The sequence below is a fragment of the Drosophila albomicans genome, chromosome 2L, assembly GCF_009650485.2.
Source record: "Drosophila albomicans strain 15112-1751.03 chromosome 2L, ASM965048v2, whole genome shotgun sequence".
Classification (NCBI taxonomy): Eukaryota; Metazoa; Arthropoda; class Insecta; order Diptera; family Drosophilidae; genus Drosophila; species Drosophila albomicans.
Window position 1 is genome coordinate 2,871,906 of NC_047628.2, and position 7,987 is coordinate 2,879,892.

Below are 7,987 nucleotides of genomic sequence, written 5' to 3' on the forward strand. Positions count from 1 at the left end.
CAGTTCTTAGTGTTATTGATGTTGATTTCTTTCAGCATTTGTAGCGAAAGAACCTCTTCTGTTAACGTCTTTTCGGCCATCAATTGGAAAAGTGGAGGGGTTGCTTCTGCTTTTTTGCTTCTATTGCCTCGTATTTGTCTTCGTTAACGTAGACTGTAGAGATTTAGAACTGTATTAGATAAGTTCCTTCTAGCTCCATTTCTTCTTTGTCGATTTTAATGTTGCCTTTAAAGCTATTGAGAAGGATGGTGCTGGTCACTATCTCCTGATGATTTGGGATGTGTTGATTTTGATAACTTTGCAGTGTGGTTTTCCGTTCTGAAGTAATAATAACATTATTTTTATTACAAATTGTCTTATCGTTAAATGTTTCACATTCTTGTATTATAGCGTATATAGTTTTGTTACAAATCATTATGTTTTCGTATCTTATGTCATCTCTTATTATTTTGCTTAACTGCTTTAATTATCATAGAATTAAATGGTTATGTTCCTTCTGGGAGTATACCCTTCTGGGTACCATATAGAGCTATTGCTCTATTGCCGGTTGTTGTGATCTTTCATTTTCGCAAATTCTAAGTAGTTTTTATTACTTGATAGCATTGTTTACTTCATTACTGATAATATAATTCTTCACAGTATTTGTTTATTGCATTTATTTATTAGATTGTTTAGGTCATTTTTTAAAAGTTGAAGTTTGTATTTTAAAATTGATACAAATTTTTCTTTGAAATCATTAGCGTCAATAGTGTGTTTTAATATTGCGTTTGTTACGCGACTCATTTCGTTTATTCCTGCAGTTAATTTTTTATTGATTGTTACCTGTCTATTATTGTTTTCTAATTGTTCATTTAATTTTGCTATTAGAATTTCATGATCACTTCTGTCCGGTGTACCGGCCAGTCATTTCCATGCTGTTCCTAAAGCATCGATGGATCTAATCTTTCGGTTGCTCAGTCTTAAGCTACGTAACTCATTTTTAATTATATTTAATTCGTATTCTAAGTATGGACTCCTCTAGTTTTGAGGTCATTTCTTCGTATTCTTTTATGTCAAAAACATGGATTATTTTGAATGTGCTTTCCTGGATTGCCAACCCTTAGCACAATGGCAAAAAAACCTGTGGACAAAATTACGCTTTTATATTATTTTTATGGACAATTCTTCCTGATTGAGTTTTTACTGTTGTATTGTTGTCTTTTGCTACAATTTCTTTTCGATATCTAGGAGTTATTTTGGGCCCTAGACTTTTGTTAATTTTAATGTAAATTGTTTCCCGTTTTTAACATTTTTGTATAGAGCTTCGTTTTTGATTGTGATAAGAGATATCTTCTTCCTGTTTTGTGCTGATATTATTACTAATCTGATTTCATAGACGTTCGAGTTCTATAGGGTTTGAATTGAATTGATTGCCAAAAAATATGTTGAGTGGTTATATTCTTTTACCGTATTAAAGATCAAATTTTCAAAAGTGGCTGTAGTCTTTTCTCGTTTAAGACACCTCAAGATTTCGGTCATTGTTGAATGAAATCTTTCTATTTGATCGTTGCTTGTGGAAGCATACGGTGGTGTCGTGACTTTAAGTTGCTCATTTAATAAGAACTTGATTGATGCTGCGTTTAGAGCCTTTTCGTTGTCCACGACGACTAACTTCGGCATGCCAAATGCCATCATTACCTCCCGTAGGGGGGTTTTTAGATCTTCAGCAGCTCTTGATTTTACTATTTTAATCCGAGCATATTTTGAAAATTTATCTATAGCAGTAAGTAGTAAAGTTTTGTGTGTAATGTATAAATCTATAAGAATAAGTTCTCCAGGGTATGTAGGTATTGGAGTTGGTTGAATTTCTCCATGTTGAGGATGCCTATCATACTTAGAAAGTTTGCAAGTTTCGCATTGCTTGGCAATAGTCATTACTTTCTTTGTCAAACCAGGGAAACAAATTTGCTAGGGATTTGGATTTTGATTTCAATTGGGTTTCTATGAGCTCGAAAATGCTCTTTGACGATGATCTCATTCTGGTCAGATTCTAAAGGGAATATCTTCTACTTGGGTTTGTGTGTATCTTACCTTATAACTACTGAAATGAAAAGTGTAAATATTTTGAATTTTTCCCATTCTTCTTTCGGAAGTAAGCAAACCGTTTACAACCTTTGGGTCGAGTCTTTCTTTTAAGATTTGTGTTATCAAGTCTTCTTCAGAGTACATTTCTTTACCGTATGTCGATGATACTGTGGAAATGGTAATTCGAATTCATAAGATTTCTTATCTGAAGTCAGTAATAATAATTGGATTTTAAATACGTTAATTGGAATATTTGCGCAAGGTATAAGATTGTGCGATGAACTCTCGTCGCTATGAATTGTAGCTGTGGTGCTATTTATCTGAGCACATGAAGGATTTCTAAATAGGGCAGCTGCCACTACGTTAGAAGTTCCTTTTTATCTGAGTTCATGATTGTACGCTTCAAGGTAGCTTTTCCACCTTTTGAGTTTACCATTATGATTCTTGATGCCTAATGCAAAAGTTAATGGTTGATGATCAGTGAATATTATAACTTTAGAAGTACCGTAAAGGTACATGCGTAGACTTTGGAGAACCCACACTATGGCCATCATTTCTTTTTCGTTTGTGGCATAGTTCTATTCAGTGCTAGTTAGTGTACGCGAAATAAAGGTGATCGGTCTGCCGTTCTGCTCCAGTAATGCGCCTACTGCGTAATTTGATGAATCTGTTGTGAGCTGAAATTCTTTCGTGAAATCTGGGTATTGCGAAACTAAAGTATTCTTAATATTTTCGAATGCGCTTTTACAATTCTGGTCGAAGACTATGTTTATTTTATGAGAGATATTTTTTGAAGAACGACCATTTTCTACTCTGAGTAGGGTTGTGAATGGCTTTGCTAATTTGGCGTAGTCACGAATAAAACGTCTGTATAGCCCTAGAAAGGATCTCAAATCCTTTAAGGTCTTTGGTACGGGGAAATTATTAATTAGCTTTGACTTTTTCTTTGTTTGTTTTTACACCGTTATTGGAAATAGTGAAGCCGAGGAAATCAACTTAATTTCTGAAAAATTCACACTTAACGATTTGTACTTTCATATTAGCTTTGGCTAGAGTGGAGAATACTTTATCGAGATCTTGGGTGTGTTCGGCTTCTGATTTGCTAAATATTATTATATCGTCAATATAGACTTAGCATCTCGTTCCGATATGTTCTCGTAAGATGCCATCGAGAGCTCTTTGGCAGTCTGGTGAATTCGAATTTTCCACCGTTTACCGAAAACGCTGTCTTCTCTATATTCTTCGCATTAAGCGGGATCTGGTGAAAACCGCTTTTCAGATCGAGCACTGTAAAATATGTATTTCTACCCAATTGGGCGATGATTTCGCCAATCTCTGGAATTGGGTATCGATCTTATATTGTTATAGCATTAAGTTTTCTATAACCTATAACAAGTCTATATTTCTTTTCACCAGATAAATCTGCTATTTTGGGTACTATCCATACTGGGGGATTATAAGGTGACCGTGAAGGTCTTATTATGCCATCATCGAGCAACTGATTGATTTGTTTCTCGACTTTTGGTCTTAGAGAGGCTGGGTATGGATAATGTCTGCTATGAGCTGGTAGATCCGTATTTGTTCTGATTTGTCCTTGTACCGCAGTGGTGTATGTTAGTTTTTCGTCGGGTTCTGAAAATTATTCAGTATGTTTTTTTATTGTGTGATTGAGTGTCTTTTTGACATACTGTCATGTGTTCTGTTCGGATTTTAATGTGATTTTTTGTTTGAGTTGCCAATTGCTTTATCTTTACTTTATAATTACCTTTTATGACAAGAATATCATTTTTTACGTCGATCACCGCATCGAGTTTTTTTTAACGTATCATTACCTAAGATACCGTAAAATGTTTTAAAAGTGGGTAGTGAGAAGAATTTAATTGGGTGATCGGAACAATTGAATAAACTAAGGTGAGTGTGGTGGGTAATCTTAGTTTGCTCTTCAACAGAATTTGCAAAAATGGCTTGTCATTAGGTATCGGATTCTATATTAATTTTGTCTGAATGTAATTTTGGTTGGAACCGGTGTCAATTAAAAATTTAAAAATTTTGCCGTCCCTCGTAGCACAATTGAAGTAAGGCAACGAGGAACTATTTAGTCTACAAAATGGATATCAAAAGTCACCAACTGTCTCTAAAGCATGTCCCTCATTGGTCTGATCGTCCTCTTCATATGGATTAATTGATCCATTCTGTTCCCAAGCTTCGTAGTAATCTTGTTCGGAGGCTTCTTCAGGATATGGAGACACATATTTATTATCCGCCAATTGTTCGGCTTCTCCTGTAGATACATGGAATTGCCTTTGATACTTGAGAGGCTGGTTTACTTGTGAAAGCGGCGGTGAACTTTTCCCCGGAAAGTTATTATTTGGACGATTTATATAATTTATACGATTCGTCCTAATGGATGGCTCTACGTCCATTGGGACTGGCTTAGGCTCTGGCTTTGGTCCAGTTGGACGAGGAGGTGGAATCTGACTGGTGACGTGAAGCGGGCGTTGTGTCTGGTATGGCCCTTGTCCCATTGGTGGTTGTTGCCTATATGGCTGATATAAATGTGGCAGGGTGACTCATGGTGGGTTTGCTACTTGGATGGTAATAGAGTCTAGGGTCAAAGCTCTTCCAATTGTTTTTATTGGTATTGGATATTTTGTTGCTAATTGGTAAAGATTGTCTCGGTGGTAGACTTGGAGGTGTTTGCCTAGATGTAGGTGCAAACATATTTCTATGCTCTTGGTTTTCGAGTAATGTACAGAGATGTAGGGCATGGCTTAAATCTCTAGGTTTCTTAATACCAAGATGTCTTGATAAATCTGCGTTGAGACCTCTCACAAAGATGTCTAGAGCTTTTCCGCGATACACGCTTGTTAATGCTCTTATTGCTTACGGAGATTTCCCCGTTGATCCGATCTGGTTTAAGATCAGTGACAAATTGTGATAAATTGTCTGGTAAAATTCGTGTATGGTCAAATATCCCTTCTTCAATAAAGACATCTGATACTCAAGAGTCTCTTTTGTCTGCACAATGTGCAGTAAGGCATTTCGAAATTGCCTTCCAGTTTAGTGGGGTATTAGAGGATTCGAGGACAGTTTCGGCTTCGCCGACTACCTTGGTTCGGATAGCCAGAGTAACTAGATAAAATCTGTGTGAATTTTCTTGCCTAAATTCGACTAATATTCTTTTTCCAAGAGTTGAACGTTTCTTTATCTCCTGAGAACTCTTTGATTAATTTACAAACGTCTGGGACTTTGTCCGAATCATGGCCTGCTACAGGACTCACATAAGGTATGTCACTAAAGTGATCATGGCCATGAGCTGTTGTTGAAGAATCAGGAATTTTCTATTGGATAAGATTTCTCAATTCGAACAATGCAACACTGGTTGATTTTAAACGGACCACTTTTTTTTTAGAGATTATTTTAGTTTTTAAATTGATATTCGAACGGCAAAATTTTAAGTGATAAATAATTTTAAATGACCTAAAAATAAAAACTCTTTAATATTTTATTAAGTTTTCTTATAAATTTCTTCTGAATTTGTTTTATTATTTTGTTTTAAAACCAGTAGCTGGTTTGTTCCTTCTATCCTAGAGGGTCCCTTAGGAATCATATGATTGGAATAAGTTATACTACGTTTGCAGTGTTTTGTTCTTCGTTATAGTTTTACTTTTTCATATAAGTTTTCTATGTTTGTATGATTTCTCTTCACTTTTGGTGTGTTTCCTTAAATTTTTAGTATTTGTATATTTATTTTCACTTTCAATCTTGATTTTTAATGGGTTTTTAATGTTGGATGTTTACATCCGGCGAATCTATCCCACGCTGGTCCCTCGGATGGTTTCTTTTCCTCCTATTGCTGTGCGGCGGAGCGGCGTTGCAACGGCTACTGGGGATCCTTAGTGACACTCTGAATTGCGGTTGTCTGCGAACGGATACTACAGACTTTGTCGGCGGTTACGTCTGACCAAGCGAAATCGTACAGTTCAATCGCGAGGAATAGATTTTATTCCTTATAAATCGCACTCACGTTGTGGCTTTCATAAAGGTACTTATAGCGAGTTACACTGTGTGGCTACTTAAGGCACTGGTACGCGACGCGAAAGTCTACTGTTTTCTTTTTATTTCACTTGGTCCCTGCTCGGGCGCCAATTAACAAATCGTAAGGTTTGTTTTATAAAAGCGATATGCGGGTATTTAAGAAGATTTATCAAAAAAAATATACAAATTAATACAAATAATAAAAATGTTATTTTAGAATGATTATTTTCTAAAGTGATAACAATTTTTGATAAAACGCTTATGTTTTCTATTTGTAATTCTATGATATTAGTAGGTTGGTATTCAGTTATTAAATAGTTTTTAAATTTTATGTCTTTTATATAGTTAAATATTTTTTCTTTTTCATTAAAATAAGATGTATTATTGATTACAACCATGTTTTCAAAACTACATAGGTGCCAATAAACAATGTTTCATTAATATTATATAATTTGTTCCTAATACTAGAAGAGCACAATCTGTTATGATTTCTATTGGTCTATTTTTATACCCGCTACCCATAGGGTAGAAGGGTATTATAACTTTGTGCCGGCAAGAAATGTATGTAACAGGTAGAACGAGGCATCTCCGACCCTATAAAGTATATAGATTCTTGATCAGCGTCAACAGCCGAGAAGATCTAGCCATGTCCGTCTGTGTCTGTGTGTCTGTCCGTATAAAACACTGGATCTCAGAGAGTATAAGAGATAGAGCTATAATTTTGGCGTTATAGTCTCCTGCTGCTATAAAGTAGTTGCCTAGCGAGTTGAAGTAGTCAATAAATTGGGCTTCGGATATCGTAAAGCGAGGAGGACAGTATACCGCGGCCGTTGGCATTCCACAGTGCAATGCGTAGGGGAGCCATTGATTATTTTGATAGTGTGTTTTGGAGCAACTGAATCAAAATATTTTGATTTGTCATCAGATTGTAGGTGGTGATTGGTCATTGCAAGCTGGGCTCGCCTGATTCGATTTTATAACGCTTGCAAAGCTTACGTTTTTAGTTACGTTGGAACTACCGAGTGATGACCTGGCTGCTGACAATAAGAAAACTTCAGGCGTGAATTTGGGGGGTACTAATGGTGCGTTGTGGGATCGCGTTGTTAAGACTCTATGGTTGATCCGACTTTTTAACTCTTTGTATACTGGACAGCCTCTGTAATTTGCGGTGTGGTTTCTTCCGCAGTTACTACATTTTTTAGTGGCTGGGTCCTTTTGTGCTTTACATTCAGCAGATGTATGCAGTCCACCGCAAGCTACGCATACAGAGCGGAGTGTGCAGTAAGATTTGGTGTGTCCGTATTCTTGGCAATTTGCGCACTGGACCGGGCCATTACGTTTGTGCGGCTCTTCGACTGTAACTTTGCGGTGCAGTAAGAACTGGAGTTTGTAGATGGGATGCACTTCGTCTTTCTTGAGGGCCTTGGAGTGAGGGACGAGTTCCACTTTGAAGAGAGGTTGCGGTTGTTTGTTTCTATTGCGGATATTTATAACGGTTTTTACGTTGAAACCTTTATCTTTTAGTGCCTGTTCTACTTCAGTAGTGTTAACATCTGGTTCGATGCTTTTTATGATCACTTGTAGTCCTTTGCTACTTTTCAGCTGATAAGTATAGTAGCTTGTTTTCTTGGCGTTTAGGAACTCCGTCAATTTTCTGAAGCTTTCTTCGCTTTTTACTTGGACTTTTGTTTCATGAATGTCTCCTTTAGTCAAGGGGATTACGTGGATGCTATCTTTACCAATAAGATCGATTATTGTGTTCACAACGCTGTTAGAATTTTTCTCTCGGATGTATAGCGGAGGCGGCTTCGTTTTCCTTTTGTCCACATCCGTGACTGTAGAAGGCATTTCGTTGGAGATGTCAGCCAAAATTTCAAATCTATTT